We start from the raw sequence: 16,169 nt of genomic DNA, 5'->3' as shown, positions 1-16,169 counted from the left end.
CTAAACTATGGAATACTCTCCCATCTTCAATTAGGTCTATCAGAAGTACCCCTCTCTTTAAGAAGTCACTGAAACAACATCTTGCCTCACTATGGCAATGCAATTGCACCAGTGCTGTAGTTCCTATAACCTGAACATCCAGGTATAATAATTACTTCGAACTAGACTGATTTATGATTGGAATTTACCAGTCAAGGCCCCACACATGGGGTGGTGCAGTGATCCTCCATGTTGATGAGCACTATGTCAAGGATGTAAGAGCCACTTCTGGGGGTGCTGACTATCTGTGCCAGAGCATTTGTGTTAACAAATTTCAGGAACCTTTGGGTGAGCAAGTTTGTGCTCATATATGTTAATCAATTGATGGAAGAATATTTAAAGTCATCCATGACCATGGTATTTAGCTGTACTGAGAGAGACTCAAGTAGGTCCAGGTAGGCTGTGTGTTTTTTATGATTCATGGTGGGGGATGTAAAGCTAATAATGACATGGGGGGGGTCTTTCCTACAGTTGGTTGACTTGGAGTAACTCTAGGGTGTTGTACTGTTTAACCAGTCTAGACTTGTATATGTCTTTAATAAAGATAGATACACCTCCTCCCTTGTGTGATCTGAACATGTGGAAGGCACTGTAGCCCTGCATGGCTGAGGTAATCTCTGAGGCCTTGAACCATGTTTCTGTGACTGCGCAGACATCAGAATCTTCCAGGGTGAGAAGTGCTACAAGTGAATATAGTTTCTGATTTAGACTCCTAGCATTAAACAGCATAAGCCTGAGTTTGCTTCTGGAAGATATATTTATGTTGGGAATTTTGTTTTTATGAAATTGCCTAAAAAAGCACTATGGATCAGGCATGTAACTTTGCCAGCAACCTAAAGCCTAGAGGCAACAGGTGAAGACCATCTCTGAGAAAGTAGTGAGGTCTGTCGACCATATTATCCCAGGCTGTCAGATACTGGATCCCTATGGACTGACACCAGAAGCTAAGCCGATTGTTGAAGTCAATCATTTTTTGTTTGTACTGTGACATCCTCCTGGGGGAGGGAATAATGCTGCTTAGGGCTAGGAACATACCTGCCTGGGACACATAATCAGAAAGCTCCATCATTGCTCTCTTCAAATAGCCCAGTGAAAGTACATCTCAAGTCATTCACTCCAACATGGACTATAACAGTCATAACAGTACTTGTTGTTGAGATACTTAAGTGTGTGCATGATTTGGCAGATCCTGGCACAAGACAGGCAGCTGACCATGAGCGTCTCTTTGTCCAGCCTAGTAAGGGGGACTTCTGTGTGCCTCATTATGGAGTCACCTATGATCAAGACATTCGGTTTAGATATGTTTTGCCTTAGGGGCTTATTGGGTGAGACATTGATGAGCATGTTATGCATAGTAGATGCTGTTGTGACCATACTGTGTGCAGAAGGTTTGCGCTTGGGAGGTTTTTGCTATTTTGGTATATCTCTAGTGACTACCTCCGCATATGTGGGTTTATGCGTTCCATGCATGGTATGTGTGGAAGGTGGAGTGTGGGTGCTCACAACCTGTTTGATATTTGGTTTAAGTGAGGGAGAGAACACTGATTCCAGATTCATAGTATAGATACATCTCTCACATATTGTATTTGCATGTTTTAAGAGTAGTAGGTTGTCTGTATACATGAGGCAATTGCTACATTGTCTCAGGATGCCCATGTCAACAAGGCTGGCTGAGAAATGGTGGGAAATTGACCTTCCATTATGCCAGGTATATTCTGTAATAAGTGGTGGAGGGTGGGTTAGATGGAGGTAGATTGCTCTCTGGGCAGCAGTGCACAACTGCTCTGTGCACCGCGAAGCACGGAAGTTTAGAAGGGTTCCCTAACAGTTATCTAGGGAACATTTGACTTTGTAAGCATTTGCAGCTATACTCAGCAGTGCTAACCCCTGTTGTACAGTGTGCAGCTACACACAAATGCTGTGTTTAAATATCAGCTAAGTAAAACTGTTTTCAAACAATCCAACCAATAGGAAAACCCAAGACTGAGCCTTGTTCCAACAATCTCCAACACAGATAGATCCTTGACTACACTCTTTTGAAAACACAACAGGCTCCACTGAGATTTGAACTCAGATTTCTGGATTCAGAGTTCCAAGTGATAACCATTATACCATGAAACCATATACAACTGTATCACCATATGTGATGAAGGGCATTTCAATACATAACAATGTAAAAAACACTGTCAATCATAACATTCATGTGTAATACATCTCTGTCATAAAACACTATTCAGTGGCAACCAGAATACTATTTTATGCCATTAACATGCAAAAAAAATATTGCAGTAACTGTGACATGTTTGCTGAAGGTATATCACAATATAATACCAGTATCATTTCAAAATATTTATTGGACTATAATGTGTCGTTATACTTTGTATAATATAATAGCATGGGCATGTTGAGCATCATGCAACTTTATTAATGTCTTATTATCAATGTGTATTGATGATATCAGTAGAAGGCCATGTATGGGACACTATGTCCATTATAGAGTGCCCTTACTTTACTCCATTGTATTACACGTCATGCAATATAGAGTTCATCTGAGAAAATTATGTTATTACCTCTTCAAGTATGAAACAGGCATCATATGCCTGAAAAACAAACATGTGCAAAGGCAAAACACACATTTGTCATGACATATCAAGATAAACATGGTATGGCAGTGTGGCATGCAACAACAGCATGTGTCTACAGTCAAATAATTTATAATACTGGAAGCTAACAGTGACACTGGGAATGCAACATTTTGAATTGGGGGCCTGCCATATAAAACCCTTAACATATACTTTACTACACAATCATATATACAATCTGTCAGAAATACACAGCTTCCATGGTCAGTTATTTGCATGTGTGCTTGACACAATTAAGTTGAAGTGTCCATAGCAGAGGTAAACTCAAGTGAAACTGAGGTTTATGTGAAACTAAGGTGACATTTGGACATCCCAAGAATAACAGATATTTCTTAACAATATATAATAACAACAAGCAGGGAAATACCAATAGATATTTGCAAATGAGATGAGCAATGCAACATGGTTAATGGCTGACATCACAACATCAATAAACTGGAATGAAGTACAACACTTTAGAAAAAACTTGCTAATCATAAACAGTGCCAACATGTTTTATCTACCAATTTAGTTTATTCCACCCAGTGTTTATACAGTGTTCATCATCAAGAAATGTATAACTGTCATACCTGCATCTGTAGTTATTCTTATCTATGTACCTAATCAATTCCAACACTGCAATGCTGATCAATGAATATTTAACAAGAAGATAGGATATTATAACAGGGCTGGATTTGTAAACAACAACTGTAGAAAAAAATGATGTAAATTTTATATTATACCATGACCCCCCCAAAACGTGCACGCTGATTGGCCAGCGTGCCCGTTGTAAATCGAGTTATACTAATGGAAAAAGGTCCAGTCGCCCGGACTTTTTTCCATTAGTATAACTCATTTTTTTAAAACACTGTCTCGCTATGTTAAATGGGTTTAACATAGCGAGACAGCTTTAAATAAGCAACGGAGATCTCCGTTGCTTATTTTAAAGCTGTCTCGCTATGTTAAACCCATTTAACATAGCGAGACAGTGTTTTAAAAAAAAAGCAACGGAGAAAGCAGATCTCCGTTGCTTTTAGTCTCGCTATGTTAAATGAGTTTAACATAGCGAGACAGTTAAAATAAGCAACGGAGATGTCCGTTGCTTATTTTAAAACTGTCTCGCTATGTTAAACTGATTTAACATAGCGAGACATTAAAAAAGCAACGGAGATCTTGCTTTCTCCATTGCTTTTGCCCACAGCTCTGATGTACTGCACAGGCGCGCAGTACGTCAGAGCTGCCGCGGATGCCAGACATCTGCGGAAGGGCAGCAAACAGGCATTATACTATGCCATTATTTAAGAAAAGTAACAGTTTCTTTTCTTAAATAATGTCATGGTATAATAGCAATAACCCACTTCTGGGTGTGGGTAATGCTAAATTTACCCACGGTTGGCTTTGTTTGGTCCCTCGGGCTTCGCCCTCGGGGCCAAACCACGCCAACCGTGGGTAAATTTAGCATTACCCACACCCAGGCGTGGGTTATTGCTATATTAAACAATGTATCACAATTGTTTACTACAAAAGGGCATGACATTTTGAACTAAAGTGCATGCCAGAAGTCATCTATCTACTACATTACAAACACTGAAACAGCAGGCACTCATTCAGTGATAGAATAGGCTAGCTATACACAACATAACAGTTAGCGAGCACCACTGCTTGATATACAAGTTTACTATCACCTGTTCACAACACAATCACTTATATGTAAAACAGTGCAGGTAAAAGCACCATGACAGTTACATAGATATGTCTGTCATTTAGGTTGTGCTCATAAGAAAATAATGTTTCTCAAACATACCCAGCTTATAACTCCAAAGTGAAATTTTGCAATACATATATAATGTTATTCATATGAAACCAATGACTATTGCAGTTACTTTGCATTTTGGGTAGTCTTGCATTAATATTAGTCGACCTGATTCTGCCAGCAAAAGTGACTTTTTAGCAATGTTATGATTGTTTCCGGTGAAATTAATACTTACAGACAGAACACATGCCACTCTGCTTCCGCTGCTCCTCCAACTTATGCATCCACTTAATGCACAGGGCCCATTTCCTGGCTCTGTCCTCATCACCTGCAAAAAGATAAAAAAAGTAATTTCTATTGTCAAGGAAAGATTCTGTCAACTAATTCAGTATGTAAAAATGAACAATGAAGAATACTGAGCATCACGTAGTCTATAGCTATGATGACATGACATACAAATACACATTTTGCACATTCGATTATTGCTGTGTCACTGTCAATACTTCATACATAAAGAGCAATGCAGACAAACTGGAGGAACACAGACTGGATAACACAACTGTCATCTAAGTTTTCACTCTAACCCTGACACCTACCTATGTAGCTAATCCACCTTGGCTATGATTGCATGGATTTATGTAGCTTAAATAACTGAACTGTATGACTATGCAGAGAAGAGTAAAAAAACTTGGATCGGGACTGGTAAAATAAAAGGCAAACTTTAAACATGTGCTGTGCTTTTGAAATGGAACACCACACAATCCGGACTGAATGTCATCACACTGGTCACAGCTCTAACTAAAAGCTGTAGCAATGCAGCATTCACAGACTCAGGCATTGCAATAGAATCTCTGTATGCACTTGACAGACATATATAGGCAGAAAAACATGTTACTCATTGTTGGAGCATCCATCACCATTTCATTTATGTTGGAGGCCATAATGTTAATGCTAAAATGCAACTGAATATATTATGCCATTAGGATGTACAACTAAGATATATATGCATTTGCAATGAGATACACATACATACATAGTGACAAAACTGAGATGTTTCCAGAATCTTCGTGAATAGCAAAGATATTCATAGCCATCTGAAAAGTAAGAGTTATAGGTGTTAATGCACCCCTTCATACCTGATGTTTAAAAAGCTATACTGCATAACTGAAAAACCAAGTATCTTCCATATCTGTTCTTAATTAGTCATTACTGAAATGAAAAAATAACATCAATGCTTCAAACCCACATTTATCCCTGAGACATTTATGTTGGACTTTCAATTAATGGGTTAAGCTAGGTGACAGGAAAATCACCCTATCATACAGGACTACTAAGGAATGTTTCTAGAATCTAGTGGATAACAGAGAAATACATAGTCATCTGAGGCTAAGTGCTATAGGTATTAATGCACCACGTAATGGCTAGATGTGTAAAAAGCTATAGTGCATATCTGAACAAGCAATTACCTCACACGTCTGCTCAAATATATAATTATCAAAATGAAATGCAAATGCTTAATACCAGGAATCACACCTAGATGTATACTTCAGACATTCACATTGCCCTAAAGTTCAACAGTTTGAGGTAAAAGACAGCACAATGCCTAATTGCAGACAGCATTATTTCTTATGACATACTGACTTATTCCATTGTATAGCAGTTGTATGTCTCAGTTTAACTGTTTCATAAGGTAGAGAATAATAATGTATGTCAGTATAACTCAGCATTCACACATACAGAAGCATACTGTGTGATGCTTGCCGAAGCACTACGGATAACAGAGAAGTGCTTACTCATCTGAGGCCTAAGGGTTATAGGCATCAGTGAAACGTGGCCATTCCACATATTTAGAAAAGACGTGCTGTATACTTGCCAAGAAAATAGAGGGCTTAACTTGCTAATATTCAATATCAACTACATAAACAACAATATTTACAAAATGGTCTGCAATGGGCATTGAACCCAAACCTAGGGGATCACCAATCAATATGACTCATTGTCTAACCAGTTGTGCTAATTGGCATAACTGCATCTTACTCACGTATCATTCACAGTTGCATGTGTATAATGTTAATTTCATTATTATTACTCTTATCAGTACAGACACCATGCAATCAATTAAACAGTCCCATAACCACATACAGCTAGGAAATACTTTTGTTATGATGTAGATCCGCAGTCTAGCATTGGACCTCTGTGGCCCTCCAACAAAGATCCTCAGCATCCCTCTGATACAGGTCATTGTATCAGTGATGGACTTGCATGCCACTCCAGAAAATCCCAGTCCATCAGCGGTGCTCCCTCACAATCTGGTTTCAGATATCTATCATTGCAAAATTCCTCCGGTGTGCTCACATCCTCTGTTCATGTCCAACATAGACATCTTCTCAGCCCAGTTAGGTGCCTTGACACATCAAATCCTACTCTTGGTTGACATCAACACCCTTGATTCAAGAACTTTGTCAAACAAACACCTTCAGATAAATGCTAACAGAGATCCCACTCAGTTTGCAGGTAGCAATGGTATGACCAGTAAATGTATTCAGATCACATTTTAAAATCGGTACATATAAAATGGTATCAGAGTATTGTAGGACATTGGATACATGTCACATATAGTCCGGATTATTGATACCTGTTGGGTAGTTGCATGGTGTATCTTCCTATTACACCACGCTATTGGTTAATGCGCTGAATTTCTAGAAGTTATGCAAATGCATGGAAATAGGATTACAAAGCACTGAATGCTAACGCAGCTCATTAATAATGTATGGCACAAATGATACATAAAAGAGCAATAGGTGCACTCACTGTCAGGTATAGCTGACTTACAGCTAGCTTCAAAGGTAAGCTGTTACCTGATAGGATTGCTATAGGGATATACACTACTCTCTTTGCATATCTATGTTATATTTAATGTTTATAATTCAAATTATACAGCTGACAGTCCTTTTTTTGGTCAATATGTCTGCAATACAAACTGGCTGAGACATAATGGATGGTTGTAGGACTAAACAATATGCATGCAGATAGGTATATGGCTAAAAGCAAACAGACCCTGTGAAAAGTGGATGAAAAACAGCATAAAATTATATCACTTGCAAATTCTAGTTCACCTTGACTATGTCAAGTATGCTTAAGGAGAACAACAAATTCAGAGGGTTTCTGTAAGTTGTACGTTGATAGTTAACAATACTCTGAATCTTACTAATGCATTACTATAGATACAGCTGGATTAAAAAAGTATATGTAGTTCATTGTGATTAACCTGTACTGTCTTTGTTATGCTTATGGTGAACAATATATTCCGAGGGTCTCTGCAAGTTGCATGTTTACTGTCTAGTTTACTGATGCTTAGTAATATAGCCGTAGCTGTTAGAACTTTTAATTTGATACAGACAATGTGAGTATGGATTTGACTGTTCACCATTTACTCTGTTGATAAGTAAAGTAATGAATGTATGGCACAAGGGTTGTGTGGTTGTCCTTTAGTTGTTGGAATATCTGGATTCAAATCCCATATATGGCCTACATAGATAATGTAATGGACTGTCACATATGATGATGCTGTGACATGTTGTTCATATTTCAACATTGTTTTCCTATCCATTATGTTCTTTAATCCTTAACATTAATATACATGATAAAGCATTATTTTGCATAACTCACACTGGTAAAGAGAGCAGAGCAAGTGACACATGCATGTAACATCATCATGCTAATTGTGAGCCTCCATAAATGCATAACATGCCCATATAACAATGTCTTCCATATGTGAAATTAAACTAGGGGTGACAATTTTCTCAGCATGAGAATGAAATTATAATTGAGGCTCTGAACCAGCATGGCCAGACCTCCTTGTATGGATGGGAAGTACTGACTGGAGGAATGAGGTTTGGACTGAACAGGCAGACATGATAAATGATGTTGGTGGTCATAATCGAACCCATGAGGCCTGTTATAAATTTTACTCAAATATAATCCTCCATGCAGATAACAGAATACATGGATATGAGGGGTTGAGAAAAGCCACTGGAGGTGAGCCACCCTGATTTCCCCCAGATGAGATCATGGTGTTCCTGACATCACAGAATACCACCAGTCATGATCGTTGAATACCCAGTGGAGGTATTGAAGTGAGTGTTCCAGGGCGTACATAAGTCATACCATTAAAACCATTGCAGCATATGCACTGCCTTAGTAACAGAATGTACAAATTATTAATGTATTGCCATATTATTTTGTTCAGCAGCACAATTTAATAGGGAATGTAGTCACACACAGGGTGTGGATGCTATTGTACAGTAAGTGCTATTGCATATTATGTTAACAATGCATTACATACCTAAGACTTCAAGAAGCATATGTATTTGTCTTTTTCAATTGCATAGCTCTATCAACATATACACAGCAATGGCCCATGTCACAAGGGTCTCCATATATTATTATTGTGATCCATATCTTTCTGTGTCTCTGCCACCTGTCACGACAGTGGGTTATGCTCACATGTTGCTTTGTTAATGCCAGAGATACATCATTGCAAGATGTGGCCCATGCAGATGCACCTACAGATAGGCCAAGTATGGTTGACACCTTATTTATTGGCTATAGCAAATTTGAGCACAGCTGTGATGTATATTTATGATGTTTTTTTTCATACTCAGGAACATCTGGACAACATGTTCACCATTTGTGTCTCTATATCCTGTTAGTTTGTACTGCAGTTGTCATGTGCTTTTTCCTGCTGTCATAACTGTGGAACATTCCCATATGTTGATGTTTGCCTTGTCATACTACAGGATCTACATTATGACAGATGATATGTTCCCCAAACAGGGATGACATACATGATAAGACATTCCATATGTTTACCACGTCAGTGTTGATGATCATGTCTGTGCACTTCATGATTACTGTGTTCTTCATCACCTGTCTAGGACAACAGCAATCTTCACATCAACCTCATGTGTCTATAGTATCTTCAGTATGTTATACCTCTGTTTGAATATAGCATGATAGCTTCTTTCAGTTTAATTTCTCTACGTTTTTTGGGTTTCTAATACCAAGACAGGAATGGACCCCATTCCTAATTCAAAGTATGACAAAAATTCATGAAATTAGTATTGTTTCAATCTTTGATGTTTGCCAAAAGTTCTGTTTGCAGCACCCATAATGCGCCCAGAACTGAATCCTTCTGCAATTCATACAGAGGTACATGTATTGGTAGCATATCTAAATAAGCTTAAATTCTTTTTTATGAGACCCATTGCTCCAACTATTATTGGAACTGTCGGGGTATCTTTCTTCCACATTGCCACATTTCTGTCTGCAAATCCTCATATTTTATAACTTTGTGTCTCTCTGTACATAAGACACTGTTATCACGTGGGTGTAGCAATGTCAGCGATCAGTGCTATTTTTGTCTTCTTTCCATGGTCTGCTATATCTGGTTTTCTCGCATCTATTTTTTGAACTGTTGGCAATGGATGATCCCATGTGATGTACACTTCATCATTTTCTTTAATGCTCTTCTGGCTAATGTTTCCAACATTTCTCAGTTACTTCAATACTGTAATGTTTGTACAATCCCCAATGCAACAGTCTTACCATGTTATTATGCCTTTCAACATACAGGCCCTCTACCATTAGAGTATCATACCCAGCAAAAAGATGTACAATTGTTTCCAGTTGTGTTTTACAGAACCTACATTTGTTTCTCCTACATGTTCAATGAACTTTGTAAACCAACATGTACGTGGTCTACCCTCCTGAGCTGCCAAAATAAATTTTTCACTTTTTGGTTTAAATTCACCTCTCCTTAACTATTCCTGTGTCAGATCCTGATCGACATAAGGTTGTTCCAGGAGTTTTCCGTGCTTGCAACTATATTTATACCTTTTCCACATTTCTTGTATTCTCATCTGATCCTTCTCCTTATATTCTTTCTTCAGTTTTTTGGCACATTCAGTTGCTGTCTGATTTTTGTCTACTTTTGGTTTAATTTCCATTCCCACTTGACACCAATATGTTTCTGCTAAGCTAAACAGGGAAGTCATCTTAGACTTATTTTCTTCATGTTTTAAAACTTTCACTATGTTTGGATCTGGTGGGGTCAGCAGATATGCATGCAGTCCTATGAATGCAGGTCTCTGTTATGGCCATTATTTCCTCATTGACATACCTCTCAGTCTCTTAGCAGAAGAAATCTAGACAAAGCTTGCTATACTGGGGGGGACAAATGCCCAAAATAGGGACAAGTTTTGAATATTGTTCTTATAAAAAGTTACTAAAATAACACGATTTGTGTTAGAATTCATTTTCTGAAGGATATACAGTCTGAAACTCAAATCTTTGCCTTTACTTAGTTACTTCAATCCTCAGTGATTGGCCAGCAAACCACAAATTTTACAAGAAACAGACCAAAAATTTGAGGTAAAAAATCTGGACATTCTGCAAAAATCTGCACTTCTGAGAGGTATGATTACTGATGATGTATTAGTGCTTATGTTTCCCAATGACAGTTTCAATTCAAACCTCACCTCCAGTGGTGGAGTTCTAACAGGACCTGTCAGGTATGTTTTATTATTCTTTGTTCCAAATTGTCAGCTGTGCGCAATATGTAGCATACATGAAATCTCTCTGTTACATAGGGTCCATGAACCTCACCCACGCACATTATCTTAATAAGTGCATACCCCCATTAACACTGTAGTCATTAAGATGGCCCATTTAGTATTATTAAGCTCCATCATGTATTGTTTATGCATGTAATTAACCTGTGTTATCTGCCTCCTCTAGTTGCCTGTCTGCTGATCCTGAGTTGAGATGCAGTGTGCCTTACTGTGATAGCACAGCCCATGGCATGCAGACTACAGATTTGGATTTATTGTCTGGCCCAGAAGGGGACAGCCATATGGAACATACTGTAGCCTCAGATATTGAGAACGATATGGCCAGACATTCTGATGACGTTGTGACAGCAGCTGCCATAAATCATGATGTCCATGAGCCATTGTGCCATGCAGAGTCAGGCAATTAGAGTGATTCTTCCTCACAACTGAGAGGTAATGCCTATCGTAGAACACATGGGAGTGTTGTTGCTGTGCATAGGCATGTGCCATAGGGTGGTCTGCTGTTACAAGTGAATAAACATTCCCAGTGAAATCAAGGATCGAACTTTTTGCACTTGCCTGTGCAATCAATCATGTAGCACACCAGTTGTGTGTGCTACATGAAGGTCAGGAGTGCAGACATGGTGAGAGATCATGGCTGCATTGCCTGCACAGCATGACAATGTGTTGTCTGTTGCACAATCTATTGAAAGTCTTATTACAACAGTGTTGAGTAGTGAGGTAGGACTAACTAGATATCATGTGCCCTAACTGCACTAAGCAGAGTACCTCCAGTGGGCAGAGGCTGACCCCCTCTCATTAAACTCACACTTGGCCATCAGACATTGATGTTTCTGCTGCAATGTGCAGATGTGTCTGCAGATAGCTACTCCACTGTGAGCCCAGCAGGAACATCCAGACAGTCAGATCACAGCCATGTTACTTCCCACACTACACTTGCAAGTCTAGGTGTAGTGTGGGAAGTAACATGACTGCACTACATCTACACTTCCAGGTGTAGTGTGGGAAGTAACATGGCTACACAACACCTGCAAGTGTCATCACTTCCTGCTCCTCTGTAGAGCAACATGGGGCAAGTGTTTCTGGACTTGACAGGGATCAGCCAGTAACAAGGCATGGGCCATCCTCATGGGTGTCCTAGACTGTGTTAATTTAGCACTGAGAGTTGATCCAATGAGTGCCCGGTTCTGTAATTCTGCTATCAGTACCCCCAGCTTGCTGTAATGCCTTACGTATTAGTTGCATAATTTTTTTTTTTTTTTTGGTAATGATGCAGATTCCACAGGATTCAGTAAAAAAGAGCTTTATCTTATGGTAATAAATACAGTCCCCAATGAATGCTGTAATAAAGCTGTTAGCAAAGTATTTTGTCAGATTTAAGTTGCGCTGGGTGTCATCACTGCATTTTGGAATCAGGCAAGTGGTGTGCGCAAATTCCGTAATTATCCTACACCGATTTGATAATTCCTATGGCGTGCATAAGTGTACTTTATGTAATCGCATCTGCTATTCATGAGCTAAAGTCTTCCTTCAGTGTGGTGTGCTAACTACAACTTTCTTTTGGGATACGGTCCAGTCTGAAATGTGACATCTATAAAGTGTATGATGCCATCTCTTTTTCTACTGCATAACAATATCAGTAAATTAATAATATGACCAAAACAATTTCCGTGTTTTTTGTAAAATTCTGTGGTATATGTGTATAAAGTTTCAAACCATTGCATATTCATCTTTGTACTTGTGGGGACAGGCAGTGCAGTTATTGCTGCTATTATTGCAATGTGTGATCAATTATATGCATCACCTGCAGGGCTGGATGGAGATCTACATGGTGTCATTAACCACGGCTGTTGTGGATAACCATAGTCACTGTTGGTGGGAAGGAGATGACACAGTTGTTGTCATCATGTGTATTGTTGACAGGTTTTTATTCTGTTTACAGCACAGCCGTGTTGCTGTACATAGCAAGTTGTAGTCTCCTGGGTATTTCACCATTTGGGAAGGACACTCACAGACCACTTTCTCGCCATATGGTAATCATTTGAATGTAACACTGGCCTGCAAGTGTGACTGTAGTGAGTTAAACAAGTATTACTAGCCTTGGGTCATTCAGCAAGGCATTGAGTAAATGTTGCAATGTCCAAAAGAATGCTGGGCACTTGTGTATAAGCACTTAATGTCAACAGTGACCCAATACCATAGAGACTGACAAGATGACTTGTTCTAATAAGTGTCATATGTTAATTATAAAATACTCTCCAATTCTCTGAGTTGGATTAACTACAGAATCTAATAACAAATCCCACATATACTGTAATGAATTAATTCCAAGAAACAATGGATTCTAACATGGATCCATATAATACACTATGGCTTTTACTCTTCAGTTTCTGCACTGACTTCTTTCACTGACTTAATAGTTCTGGTTTTCTGGTAAAACATACTAACTGTTTCTGATAGCACATAAGTTCTTCTGTATCTTCTATCCAAAGCCAGATTCTGCTTTTTTTTCAAGTTTCTGTATGTCTCCCTTTCTATTTATCAGACTGTGTATTTCTAACATGTGTCAGGCTATTGCTGCCTCACTTTATATTTTACAGAGTATCCATATTTCCTATATGGCTGTACAAATCTTGATATGGAATAGAAAATTATATTCTAGGACATATCAATGCACATCTTTTTATCATACAGGCTTCTGTGAAAGAAACCCTAATCTTCTGTCTTTGTCAAGTAACTCATTCAAATCTGAATTATGCTGAGTAACTGCTATTTTTTAAGCTTCTCGTGACTCTTTGAATCATTTAGCAAAATTAATCAACCATTGCTTTAAATTAATTGGCAAATTGGTATGTTTTGCAGTTTCATTCCCCTGAAGAAAAAGTCTGAGGCACCAGCTATGAATCTGAATGTAATTTAATTAAACATTTGGGAGAGAATAAAAACATTCTTCTGTCCTGCGGTGTGGTAATTTTGTGTTTGTTTTTAACTAGCTAAAGGAACTGCAAACCCAGCAGAGCACACAATAACAAGACCATCAAAGTTAGGGACAGTTGTAGGAACCCTAAGGTGTAATCATCTTAACAAACAACCGTTTATATGCACCAGTGAGAGTGTAGTACCACACCACAGCATATAGCAAGTCTTTCACAAATATTAGCAATGAAACATGAGAGTACTGTCTAGGTGTAAGAGTACCTACATGGGTCCTCCCACAGCAACACATCTTTATGTGGAAATTGCCACCAGCATTACTTAATAGGAACATAGTACATCATAACGGAAAAGATGAAGACATACACAAAAACTGTGCAAGAAAGTATATATAATATATCAAGCTGACAATAAAAAGTAGTATATATATTTAAAAACAAGTAAACAAATATTATCAATTAAATACATTATATGCAAATGATTTGCAAGTAATAACATGTAGAATGATTTGCAGTGCACAGCAGTACACCACTATAGATACGGTGCTACTGTTGGAGGTAATACCCCTCCCTCACCTGGTGTGGTAGGAGCTCAAGAACACCATAGAATGTAAATTTCCACTTATATTTTAGGTGTTCATTGCCTAGGACAGTTTGATTTTTAGTTCAGCAAGCAGTACCAAAGTATAAGGAACAGTAGAATCATAAGATCACAGGAGATTACTAGGTTAACGACCTAGAGGTCATTTCAAGCCTTGCCATTTCATCTGAATGTAATGCCATAGAAATGTTAGTTAATACCCAGCATTGTCCTTAGTAATGACTGCCCATGTCCAGCAGGCTTGTGGATGCTATTCCCGATAAGAATTTACGGTGCCCCATCCACTTATCCAAGTTCCTTTTGAACAGTGTCATAGAGGTGCTTTTTTTTCATATGAATATGTGTCTATCATCATGCTCACAGTTATTCAGTTTATCCAATTTTTTTTAATTTTAGAGTTAAGATTTTATTTTTTTATTTATTTATTTATAGAGTATAAAGTATATATGGAAAAACAAAACAGCAGTTACAAAAACTGACCCTTTTCATATATTTGACCATGTTCAGAAAAAAATATAGATATCTTCTGTGAGAAGAAGGTTAGCTATTATATTTTGCTGAAAACAGAGAAACTCATTGCAACACTGGTGCAGATCAGCACAGATTTGGGTCAACACAGAATGACAAGTGAGGCTACTGCCAATCATCAGAATCCAGGAATAGATAACTGTAACAGCCACCATACTCACCACTCTAAAGGCCACCCCACTAATAAAGAAAGTGAGTAAGGATAAGAGCATTAAAGCCTAACTTATTGCCTTTGAAAGATATGCCACCAAGGAATATTGGGTTCACAGTGACTGAACTAATATCCCATCTTTACAACTTATGGGGAAGCCCTCCCAATATATGGACATGGAAGGTGTTGACTAGATGGCCTATCTAAAATCTAAAATTGAACTCCTAGAGCTGTTGTGTCTTCAGAAACACAAAATATGAAATTTGATAACTGGGCATGTAATTCGAGTACAATGGTAAGATGTCCAGTTTAAAGCATATTTTAAACTAAGAACCAGATGTGAGCATTAAAAGTAAATTGATAGCCATTTTAATAATTGATAAACTCAAAAGGGCACTCAAAGTATTTTATATAAATGGGCTTTTCAGAGTGACCCTAAGAGTACTGATAAATATTTTGTACTTATTGAAAGGCTAATATCTAACTAAATGTTCATGAATAGACTGCTGAGTAATTCTGGATTTGCTTTGCAGGTGTTCTTATGATCTTGTTTACTGCACATTTATATAAAACTGGCTTGTTCTAGTTGATAGACTTTATTTGGAGCCCACTATATATGTTAGTAAATTATCACTGTCAGCTTGTTATTCATTTTGCATACTGGACAGCAGTAGTTGAACAAATATGATTGCTGTCACTGGCTTTCAACTCTGCTTATGTTAATCTGCAATAGTAATATTTTAAAAACTATTATAATATTAGTTTTAAATTATTAACAATTCAGTATCTTTACTCTAGTATATATTAATAGTTGTATATCATTTAACCAGGTATGGTTCCTTCTCAGAGAGATGATTGTTTTAGGATAATGTTTCAGTTTTAGTATTTATTGTTTCCTGTTCATTACCAAT

Source organism: Protopterus annectens, chromosome 2.part1 (genome assembly GCF_019279795.1).
Source record: "Protopterus annectens isolate FY-2018-M chromosome 2.part1, PAN1.0, whole genome shotgun sequence".
Classification (NCBI taxonomy): Eukaryota; Metazoa; Chordata; order Ceratodontiformes; family Protopteridae; genus Protopterus; species Protopterus annectens.
This window is presented reverse-complemented; position numbering follows the sequence as displayed.